At 44.1% G+C, this 12,543-nt stretch overlaps 1 protein-coding gene across 3 annotated transcripts in view; it reads right to left on the reverse strand.

Annotated features, from left to right (window-relative positions):
* The window catches only part of ZNF407 (zinc finger protein 407), a 385,214-nt gene that overhangs the window by 362,217 nt on the left and 10,454 nt on the right, over positions 1 to 12,543 (reverse strand). The window contains exon 1 of one of the 3 annotated variants that reach the window (XM_042239169.2): positions 306 to 10,042. The exons of the other annotated variants lie outside the window; for them this stretch is intronic. The gene's annotated coding sequence lies outside the window, so the exon portion shown is untranslated. Of the gene's footprint in view, positions 1 to 305; positions 10,043 to 12,543 lie in introns of those variants that run through there. 3 annotated transcript variants of the gene reach the window in all.

Below are 12,543 nucleotides of genomic sequence, written 5' to 3' on the forward strand. Positions count from 1 at the left end.
GATGTCTTCCACAATTCTGGGAAAGGGGCCTAGTGAAGGCTATGTACCGACATGCCAAAAGCTGAGTGACACTGACACCCTGTCCATTTTCTATGTGCCTGCACACGCATATGCTTGAAAATGTCCACAACAGGAGCTATTTTTAAAAACATTTTTAACGTGTAGCCTAAAATGACATGAATTCCTTTCAATGAGTCCTTTCCTTTCCTCCTCTTCCAAGACTGCTGTGGCTCACAGCTATACCACCTTCACAACAGACACTGGCAGGTTTACATGCACAGAACACACAAACACCAAACACGTACGTCTATTCAGAGTCGATGTTCCATAGAGGGCACCTGACTCATACATTTTTGGAGATGAAAGAATGACTATATTAATATGCAGAAATAAAATAATGAGGCTCTATTATCTTCTATATAATGGCTCCAAAAATTCTAGAACAAAAGGAGAAAATGTTTCAGTATTTGCTATTTCCCAAATGGCTTTCTAAATTAATGAAAGAATTTCAGCATCTCATTATACAAGAAACAAACATTCAACAAATAGATACTGAGTTGCCTAGAATGTCAAGGAACTCTAATGATACAAAACACATCCTTTCCCCTCAGCAGGCTCATATTCTACTGGGAGCCCTGCGACACATGTGGAAAGAAACTCTGATATAAGGCCACGCGGGATCACGCGTGTGATGTAAGTGTGATGTAAACTAACAACTACAGCAGCACAAACGGGCAAGCAATGCTACCGCCAGGCAGACTATTTGGCTAAAAGAGCAGAAACATTTGAACTAAACCCCAAGGAAACAAAGCGTCTTCCTTCCTTTTCTTGAGAGGGCAGGTAGGAACAGTTAAAACCTTTTAAGGAGGAAAAAGGGATTAGCAAAGCCACAGAACACACTGGATGAGCAGGCAAGACAGGCAGCAGTGCAGACAGCTACCGCTCTGGCTTTCTACTGCGCGGCAACTGAAAACCCAGGCAGAGGACCATCCACACATCACAGAAGGCTCCGAATTAGCAGCTGGAATTCATTCAGCAATGTCGGCAGGGAGTCACCAAAACACAGTGCTGCTTCAGGAAGATTTGGTTTTCAGTTACACGATGTATCACAGGGAGAGAAAGTCTAGAGGCAGAGCGAGAACATTCTAACTGTTTTGAGTTATAGGGCCTGAATTGGAATGACATCAGTACTCATGAGTCCAAAGTATCTTAGAGTGACCGAGAGGGGACTCGATGGAAATGAGGAAGCTTACACACATATAAATTTAAAAAGAAAAACCTTCATTAGAAAGATTATTAGTTTATTATAGCAGAACTCAAAACCCACCCAGCTGGGAAAGTTCAAGGACTCATTTCTGGAGGCAGGCTGAATCCATTTGCTCAACACTTACTGAAGTCGACCATCTATCAGAAAGCACTTCAACCCTCTGTGAACAGAGCACAGAGCAGGCAGGGGCCTCACTGTCATCACTCAAGGCAGGACCCCTGTTTTCTCTAGAAGTCCTAGTCCCTGCGGTCACTGGAGAAGACCGTGAGCCTCCCGTTTCCTCCCACAGTAAGATTCCAAAATTCAGAAGACTTAGTAGGAATTTAGAATAAAATAATGAGATGTATTATTAAGCCAAATCTTCTCAAAGCAGATGGTTCCTATACAAATTGATCAATTACTTTTCAACACACCACACATCCTCACTCTGTCAGATTTTCAAATATGCAATTCCATTTATAGTTTCTACTCTCACTCAAATTCTCATATAGTGGTTGTTCCTTAACTAAAAAAAATAAAGTGACCTTCAATTCTACCTATATACATGAAAGTGAAAGTGAAGTCGCTCAGTCGAGTCCGATTCTTTGCAACCCCATGGACTGTAGCCTATCAGGCTCCTCTGTCCATGGGATTTTCCAGGCAAGAGTGCTGGAGTGGATTGCCATTTCCTTCTCCAGGGGATCTTCCCGACCGAGGAATTGAACCCAGGTCTCCCGCATTGCAGGCAGACACTTTACCAGCTGAGCCACCAGGGAAGCCCCACCTATATACATACGTACATATATATATATAGATATAGATATAGATATAGATATAGATATAGATATAGTGACCTTCAACAGAGTGATTCTTGGAAGAAAAGTTATGACCAACCTAGATAGCATATTAAAAAGCAGAGACATTACTTTGCCAACAAAGGTCCATATAGTCAAAGCCATGGTTTTTCCAGTCATCATGTATTAATGTGAGAGTTAGTTATAAAGAAAGCTGAGTGCCGAAGAATTGATGCTTTGGAAATGTGGTGTTAGATAAGACTTTTGAGAGTCCCTTGGACAGCAAGGAGATTCAACCAGTCCATCCTAAAGGAGATCAGTCCTGAATATACATTGGAAGGACTCATGCTGAAGCTGAAACTCCAATACTTTGGCCACCTGATGCAAAGAACTGACTCATTAGAAAAGACCCTGATGCTGGGAAAGATTGAAGGCGGGAAGAGAAGGGGACCACAGAGGATGACATCACCGACCCAATGGACATGAGTATGAGTAAACTCCGGTGATGGACAGGGAAGCCTGGTGTGCTGCAGTCGATGGGGTTGCAAAGAGTCGGACACAACTGAGCGACTGAATTGAACTGAATATCATGATCTTCAATTTTACATATTAAATTTTACATATTAAAAATTATTAGCTCACCAAGAAACTATCCCAAAAGAAAATCCCTACTATTAACTGAAATACTCTCTGCTGAGGTTTAAAAATAATAATAAAAAAAAAAAGATGCAGCAAAGAAATCAAAACATTCATACACTTTTTAAGAACAATAATAAAACAAATCAATAGCAGCCTTATGATGACACCTGGTGGCCATTTCTCACAGGAACTATTTTCAGCATTTTTTAAAAAGTGTTTCAGAAAGCAGTAGAGAAACATAACCAGTTATTGGACCACTTCATATGCTTGCGTTATTGTGGGCAGCACACATGAAGTCTTCCCCTTCACTTTCTCCCCTTTGGTTCCACTTTCACTCACTGCATCCTGACCTCGGTTCTCTCCCCATCCGTTTGTCTCCTGCGCTAGGAGTGTGTGGCAGGCGAGCCGGAGAGGTCTCGCCCACACTCACTCGCTCTCCCGCTAGCACAGTGAGGCCACCCCCATGAGAAGGCCCTGCTCTGTGCCCACCCAGGCCCTCTCACCCTTCGTCCTTCCTGGACCGACCCAGAGGCCACCTGCTGGCAGCAGGCCACAAGCACAGCCACAGTGGGGACGCGTGTGGCAGGCAGGCACACACAGAAACTCCCCAGAGTCTCTCCCCCTTTGTCTTCAGACCTGGAAGGACACGGCAGGGCAGGTAAAGCGGCCCACAAGCCTGCTCCACAAAGGGAAGTTAGTGGACTACTCAGATCTCTTCCTTAACCTACCGTGGGCAACTGGACTTTTTACTGAAAGTATGTCTCTTACCACTAGGCTATCAGCAACTTAATACGGCACCACCACGTCCAGGTGTTGCCTGTTAACGAGAAACTCGGAAACCTTAGTTGCCGTTCACCAGTTTCTGAGACCACAAAATAAACTCTCTGATGCTGGCAAAAATATCACTTTCTATGAAAATGCTTACAAGTTGAATAACATCTTCCATGAGAAAAGAGTATAACTTAACACCCTAAAAACCATTTACTACATAACACTGGAGGCAATTTACCATAAATGGGTGTATAATATAGTTGCGGCTTATTCACAATTGGACCAGAACACGAACGCCTACGTCCAATAACACCCACCTCCTCACTGTCCAAAAACTGGCTGCAAGGCTTTCCTCAGTTATGTTCATACACTTGTACCTTTCCCCAATCAGATAAATTCATGTGGTGCTTTAAAATGAGTGCACAAAATCCTCTGACACTCCTTAAAGGGTGGAGCTAATCCCCTCCCCTTGCTGTGGCCTGGCCTTGCAGACCTGCTGGGAAGGGTCAGAGCAGAATGGAAGTGAGGGTGTTCACCTTCTAGCAGGCCCCGTGCCTGCGGCTTGCTCCCTCTGCTGCCCCTCTGTCTGGGGGAGCGGGAGCCCTGCTGAGTGTACACCCTGCAGCCAGGGATGCTTGGGGGTGGGGGGTGGAGAGGAACTGAAGCCTCCTACCCAGAGCCAGAAGGAGCAACTGCCTACAGCAGGCAAGTGAGCTGTCCATCCGGAAGAGGTTCCTCCAGCCCCAGGCAAGCCTTCAGATGACTGACTGTAGAAGCAGAAGCCCCCAGGTGAGCCCACCCCCAAACCCCTGACGCACAGACAGTCACTTTAAGCCCCAAGGCTTTGACATAATTCTCTGCAGGGCACTAGACTACTGGGAAATCCCATGGACAGAGGAGCCTGGCAGGCTACAGTCTGCTCGGCATCCCGAGTCAGACACGACTTAGCAACTAAACAACTAGTATAATGCCTGTTCTCTCCCTCCCACCTTGTCAGAAATAGATACAGCTCAAGTGCACCCCCCACCCTGTATATATATTTTATACATAATTTCCTTTTCTGTATGCTCCAACCTTTAACAGAAATCTTCTGTATTAACATGAGAGTATTAAGCTACTACACAGGAGGAGGTCAACAAATGTTAAGAGAATTACACTCTAAAATGCATATCAAGACCAGAATTCCTGTCAAACATGTGTAAGAAGATTTTAGAACTTAAGACAGTGACATTTACATTCATGCCTCTACCACCACCAAAATCAGATCATTGATCATTACAGTGAAAAAGCAGGACAATAAAATCGAGTTATTAAAGAGATGAGGTAGAGAGAGTTCTAAATTTAGATTTGTATAGAATAAAGGAAAAGTGAAAGTTTCCAAAAGACCTGCTCGGGTTAGATGAAGGTTTTCATTTTCATCAGTTCAGTTCAGTTCAGTTCAGTTGCTCAGTCGTGTCCAACTCTTTGCGACCCCATGAATCGCAGCACGCCAGGCCTCCCTGTCCATCACCATCTCCCAGAGTTCACTCAGACTCACATCCATCAAGTCAGTGATGCCATCCAGCCATCTCATCCTCTGTCATCCCCTCTCCTCCTGCCCCCAATCCCTCCCAGCATCAGAGTCTTTTCCAATGAGTCAACTCATTCTCATAGGCCCCTAGAATTATTTGCACCACAGACCTGCGTCAGAGCTAACGGTAACCAGGAGCTCCTTGCCAGCTGGACTCGGGATGATGGCGGCCCGCAGTCTAACATCCCCCAACCTACTGAGGCGGCCCATGCAGTGAACACATGGAGAGCCATGGGCCATCGAGGCTGGACGCATCACAATCCTTCTGGGCCCAGAGACAGGGAACTCCCTCACCTCCCACTAGCAGGTGGTATCCTAGCTCAGGAGCTGCTAGAGTCTCTGATCACATGACCTGTGCCTGATTAAGGTTCGCCTCCAAAGCATCTCACACGCATGTCGAGCTTAATCCTAAAGAAAACCTTCCCAGGAGGTCCAAAGACACACTGAAGACAAGCAGGCTCGAACTATGTGCTCCTGAGCCCAAAGGTCAGCATAAGGTAAACTATCAGATGGAGACAAAAGTTCTCACTCAAGTCAGAAAAGAATATTGTTTCTATTCCAGGGTGAAAGTGTTAGTCGCTCAACTGTGTCCAACTCTTTGTGACCCCATGGGCTACCCCAGGGATGGTAGCCCTCCAGCTCCTCTGTCCATGGGATTCTCCAGGCATGAATACTGGAGTGGGTGGCCATGCCCTTCTCCAGGGGATCTTCCTGACCCAGGGGCTAAACCTGGGTATCCTGCACTGCAGGCAGATTCTTCACATCTGAGCCACCAGGGAAGGATGGTCTGTTCCAAACATCTGATTCTGTGTGCAAGTTAAAAAACAGAATATTTCTTAAGTTTTGATTGCATAAAACAATCACTAAAAAGTCATACTAAAAGGGAGAAGAAGTAGATCATCATACCTTTCATCAGCAAAGATAGTCACCTTTCCAACACCGCTCGTGAAGATGTATTAATACCAACAAAAAACAAATCACAGGACAAAAATAAACCATAAAATTAGCTCAGCCTTCTAAATAGACAGCTATTTCTTTTTTTTAAATCTTCCTACACTTCAAGTACTAGTTTCCAAATACGTTAATTGATCTAGTAATAAAGTTAATTTTATGACTATCTTATATCAACCGTCTCTGACAAACGTACCTTTTGTTGCATGAAAGATTTTATCTAAAAAGTTAAAATTTAATATATCTCTTATAAATCTTTCGCTAGTATTTCTAATTGTTTTGATTTTTTAAGAAAGGAAATTCTTATTGGAATAGAAAAACAGTAAAGGGAATGAAGATTCTATGAGTAAAGAAGAAAAAGAAAAAATTCAATGCCATTAAAAGCAGACGCATAGAATCATTCGTATCCCATGCCATTTGAAAAGGTTGTTTTATTATCAATGTAACTAATCACAATGAAACCATCTCTTACAACTAAAGACATTATAATGAATTTTCTTTACAGCTACAGAGAAATGGGATTTGCTGTTTCACATCAAATAGAACAGGCTGTATAAATTCTTCTTCCTATTTATTGTAAAATATAATTTCATCTATAAAATCAGTCATGAAATATTAAAACTGAAACAACAGAATTTATATCCTTTACTTAATTTAGTTTAAACGGTCTATTCACTAAAAAGGGGGGGAGTGGGTACATGTGACGAGCCCCTACTTCCTCATTAAGTGTTTCCATTAGACCCTTTATTTTCAAGAATTTATAATGCAGCCATGAAGAAAAGCATTCTCTAATAAAAGTTAGTATACGTTCCTTAAATTTTCCTTACATCTTATTCAAAAGGCAAAAGAATAAAGCACACAGCATACGAATGCTGAGGAAGGGAAGACAACTAGGAGGAAAAAATTAAAGAAACACAATAGATGGACACTGAAAATGTAAAACTCCAGCTAAAAAAAAAAAAATGAAAGAACAAGTGAGGCGGCCCAGGTATTCCAACACGCTGCAGGACACATGACGAATATTTAACTTTTCTGAGTCCTAGTTTCCTCATTCCATGTAAGATTTCTACATTCCATGAGAAAATCTCTCACTGACAGTAAAAAACTGGTGGCCACTCAACTAGAAGAAAAAGAATGAAACCGGTTTTCATTCCAGCCAGAAAAATATGAAGAAAAAGGCTACTTCCAAAAATACAAATATGGAGGAAAACTAACTTTGCTGCTGCTGCTGCCTAGTCACTTCAGTCATGTCCAACTCTGTGCAGCCCCATAGACGGCAGCCCACCAGGCTCCCCCGTCCCTGGGATTCTCCAGGCAAGAACACTGGAGTGGGTTGCCATTTCCTTCTCCAATGCATGAAAGGGAAAAATGAAAGGGAAGTCGCTCAGTCGTGTCCGACCTCAGCGACCCCATGGACTGCAGCCTTCCAGGCTCCTCCGTCCATGGGATTTTCCAGGCAAGAGTACTGGAGTGGGGTGCCATTGCCTTCTCCAAAAACTAAAAACAGCTAAAACACATTCTACACTGTTCTTGCTTAGATTCATCGAGGTCCACTGAGAAGAGATGAATTAATACAATGACTAATCAAAGAACTGACAGGAAAGAAAAGACAAAAACTACTAATTTGGGAAGAAATTTGGAAAACATTAATTCCAACCGTCAATAAGCCAACACATGATATAAAATTATCATGCCTCAAGATAGCTGGAATGTAAATTATTAGGTACCAAAGACCTGAGTGTTAAGAAAGTATATTTAGAAAAGAGAAAATGTCAGCATTAAATTTTAAAAATGGATATAGTTCTAATCAAGGCTAGTTATCTAATAAGGTTAATAGTTTCCCACACACCCAAACTGGATAGTGAAATTACAGGTAATTTTTCCTTCTTCTTCCTGGATTTTTTCTATATGCTTTCCTACATGTATTACTTTGGCAGGAAGACTATGGGGGAAGCTTTAAAAAATTCCCTACATATGGTTAAGTAATGGAAAATGATGATTCCTCTCAAGAAAGGAAGAGCAAGCCCTCAGGTAGAAATACATTTATGATTGTGGTTCTTGGACTAAATTGAGAATCAAAATACTACAAATAAAAGGAAGATTAGGGGGTGACTTGCAAAAACCAGAGATGTTTGGGGTCTAATTTTAGTCAAACACCCAGGGATACCAAGAAATTTCCCTGTGGCCACTGGACTGCCCACTAAACTCAGAAAGGAGGCGGCGGCCCAAGAACAGCAGGCACAGCTGGCAGCCACGTCTTGGCCTCCCATCCCATCCCCACTGAATAGACCCTGGGCTCCTGAGGATTGGCGGGATCTAGGCCTGAGGCATGATAGGTACGTGATAATTAAGTACCGTTAAGCTAGGAATGAAGAAGTCTATGTTGACGACCGGGAGACAGACAGGCAAGCAGACAGACAGACAGACTGACAGGGCCAAGGCATGGCTCTGTTTAGAGCAGTGCTGAGGGCCAGCCGGTAGACGTGGAGGGAGTGCAGGGGACAGAAAACCATTTGACAACACCTGTATCAGGGAAGATGGATGCCAAGTCCAGGGGGGTAATTCTGACATGCAGAATATCTGAGTGGCATTAAACCATCTCCCTACACTGCTTATTTGTTGCAAGGGAAGATGACAAACTGAGTCACTGCACAGTGGCTACACCAGCTACATCTTGCAGGGGTGATCAAAAGTAACCTCAGCGGTGAAGGTGGACACGGGCTGCCTGCAGACAAGCACCCTGAGAGGGCAGGACGCCTGGGCTCACTGCAGCTGAGAACAGCGAACCTGCAGCTAACGCAGACGAGACAGCAGACAACCCAGAGCGAGGAATGCTTTATTTGAAGATGAAGAAAAACGTGGGGAGCACTGCATTCTTCACAAATGTCAGTGTCATAAAAGACAAAGACAGACTATGGAAATGTTCCAGATTACAGGAGGCTGAGGAGACATGTGGCAACCCACTCCAGTATTCTTGCCTGGAAATTCCATGGACAGAAAAGCCTGGCCGGCTACAGTCCACGGGCTCAGACACGACTGAGCGCGCACGCGCACACACACATACACACACACACACACACACACACACACACACACACACACAGACATGACAATGAAAAGTGATACATGTTCTCAGACTGATCCTCTGGTGGCAGGAAAACATGCCATTAAGGGCATCCTAGGTCGGCTGACCAAAAGCATCGTGCTAGTTAACTGTGTGTATCACTCGGGGCTGCACAGAGAGCTGGTAAGATATTCTTTCCAGGTACATCTGGGAGGATGTTTCTGGAAGAGAGGTGCATTTGAACAGTAGACTGAATAAAGATCTTCTCTCACCAGTGTGGGCTGGCAGTGCCCAACCTGTTGAGGGCCGGAAGAGAACAAAATGATGGAGAAGTGGACAGAGGGCAAATTTGCTTTTTGTCCTTGAGTTAGGACATCCACCTTCTCCTCTAACATCAATGCTCATGGTTTTTGAGCCATCAAACTCAGACTGAATTGTCACCAGCTCTCCTGTTTCTCCATGCTACAGAGAGATTATGGAACTTCCAAGCCTCCATATTCACACTGACCAATGCCTACGAAAAAAAAAAATCCTGATATATATCTGTATACATCCTATCAGGCTTCTGAGGCGGCGCTAGTGGTAAAGAACCCACCTGCCAATGCAGGAGATGTAAGAGACTTGGGTTCGATCCCTGGGTCAGAAGATCCCCTGGAGAAGGGAAAGGCAACCCACTCCAGGATTCCTGCCTGGGTCAGAGGAGCCTGGTGGGCCACAGTCCACGGGGTCACAAAGAGTCGGACACGACTGAAAGTGGCTCAGCACACAGCATGCATACACCCTATTGGTTCTCTTTCTCTAGAAAACCCTGACTGACACAAGTTTTGGTACAGAGAATGGTTCTAGATGAACAGGATTTTCCCTTGAATTGGAACCAAGGTTTCTGGAACTGACTTTCTAATGACTACTTCCAGTAGCAAACAGAGTACCGATAGCAGTCTGTGGTGTGAACAGGAAAACGCTGTCCCAAAGCCCCACCAGACACACAGGCCTGCCGATTCCCAGCTGAGTGCATCCGCTTCCATCAGAACCTTGTGGATTAAGCACTGAGGACACTAAAGAGTACTCATCATGTGAACAGTATTTCCAAATATGATAGAAATACAGTAGTGGCCTTCAATAAAGTTACGTAGCACAAGGAGGATTTTCAAGTAAGTCTGTGTTTTTAGCAAGTGTTTTAGGAAAAAAATGAGACACCAGCCTATGATTCCACCTGTGTTACTTCTTATGGCAAGGCTAAGTTTGAAAAAAAAAAAGGTAAAACACTATGGCATAAAATATAGCAAAAACAATGAAAGAATAAAACAACTAACGTACGGAAAACTCTGCTTACATATATCTTACTCATTTACTGATTTTTTAATTATATTCTAAGAAATCAATTAAAATAGTTAAGAGTTCTCCACTCTAAATTTGTCAGTAAATCAGGGTGTTTGGAAAGTCAGTCCCTGCCCCTCCACTGGCAAGCCTTCACAGGCGGCCTCACTCCCTAGTTTTCACACAAGAGTACTGGCACCTTGATGACACCTCTCAGAAAACACTGTGGCCAACGAAATGTCCTAACTCTGTATACTGAGGATTAAATATCCTGAGAATTAAATTAGAGAAGTCTATATTGGGTTGGCCAAAGGGTTCGTTTAAGTTTTCTGTAAGAGCTTATGGAAAACCCCAAATGAACTTTCTGGCCAACCCAATATGTGGAGAAGGAAAACTACAAAATATTAATCTTCTACACATTCGGAGCTTTCCTTTAGATTTGAGTTCCGCGGCTTCCCTGTGGCTCGGACGGTGAAGAATCCGCCTGCAATGGGGGAGACCTGGGTTTGATCCCTGGGTTGGGAAGGTTCCCTTGGAGGAGGGCAGGGCAACCCACTCCAGTATTCTGGCCTGGAGAATCCCATGGACAGAGGAGCCTGGAGGGCTGAAGTCCATGGGGTCGCAAAGAGTCGGACACGACTGAGTGACTAAGCACAGCACACGCAGCAGCTAGAATCGCCCTAACAAGAAGCTAAGCCCTACTACCATACTCGCGGTAAGAAGTGGACTTGCACCCGGCTCAAACACAGGTTCACATCTCGCTCCTGTCACTCCCCAGGCCGGTGCCCCAGGTAAGCAGGTCGGCAGGCAGCTCCTAGCCAACCCAATATGCGGAGAAGGGATGTGTGACTCCGAGAGCCTGGCGCTTTCCATCCGGATGCTCTGCCTCAGAGCTCGCCCATTCTCTGCATCCCCCTGACAGAAGCAGCAAAGAGGCAGGGCATTGCCCCTTTAAAAGCCTTGTCCCCCAAGCGGCATCTGCCACTTCCACTCAATTCCTGCTTCGCTGCAAGAAAATCTGCAGTGTGCCCTGGAGCCACGCACCTGGCCTGTGTGGAAGGGGAGGCCTGAGTTAGGTGGACAGCTAGCCATCCCTGCCACCAATCCAAAAATTACCACACTACTGGCCATTCTACCATTAAGGAAGGTTTTTGGTCTTTATTTGTTGCTTGGTCTTTATGAGGCTTCCCAAAACCTGGTTTGATAAATGCAGCTGTCCCTTTAAGAGAATGCTTAGAGCCATTAGTTCCATATTTGTAAAACAAAGAGACTTACAGACAATATCAATCCTTGGAAAATCTAGCTAATCATCAAAACAAGAGTCCCTCAGCCTACACGTGAGAGATTCTAATATCTGGGGTGCTGACAAAACCTGTGGTTTTAAAGAGCTCCCTGGATGACTCTCAAGAGGCAGATTTGGGCCCCCTGGCTAAAAGTCCCTCCTAACCTCAAGAAAACCTGCATACTTAACACACATTCACCACACAGAGCTGAGGTGGAGAGGAGAGCAAAAAAGGTGAGTCAGGGTGGAGAAAAATGTACTGCCCTAAACAGGGGCCCCACACCAGATTCCAGTCTCATTTGCCTACCTAATAACTGGCCACACATTATTCCAAAAGTGACTTTCAGCAAACACTGCCCCAATCTGCCTCAACCCTGAAATCCTAGTGTTTTAAACACTACCCTATGGGAAGCCAGATTATGGACCCTGAAGATTCTCAATGAGAGCCACTCGATCTCATTTTCTGAAAGACTGTAATTTCCACTTCCTCTCCTTGAATGATCTGAATTTTCTGGACTATTTTTAGACATACATTACACCTTAGTTTAAATTCTAACAGTTTTATAATTTTATACAGTCCTATAAAGCTGTGATTCTTCATTCTGTAATAACTGATCCAATAACGATATATCAAACTCTGATCCCCAATCCACAGTAATTCACAACTGAACTGTACACTTGGGAAGGAGTGGTTTGTTGCTTGTTGCAGGTCTAAAACTCACAGTTTTCATTATATTTAGTAACTGACAAGTAGGCTAGGATTTGGTTACACTGGATGATCATACTGGTGTTACTCCAACTGTATTAAGCAACATCTTTTCCCAAGGAGGTTTCTTATTACCTTGCTTGTTTTCATCTAAAACTACTTTGCTTTTTAACAAAAGGGGGAATGTACAGCATATAAGGGAA

Source organism: Ovis aries, chromosome 23, assembly GCF_016772045.2.
Source record: "Ovis aries strain OAR_USU_Benz2616 breed Rambouillet chromosome 23, ARS-UI_Ramb_v3.0, whole genome shotgun sequence".
NCBI lineage: Eukaryota > Metazoa > Chordata > Mammalia > Artiodactyla > Bovidae > Ovis > Ovis aries.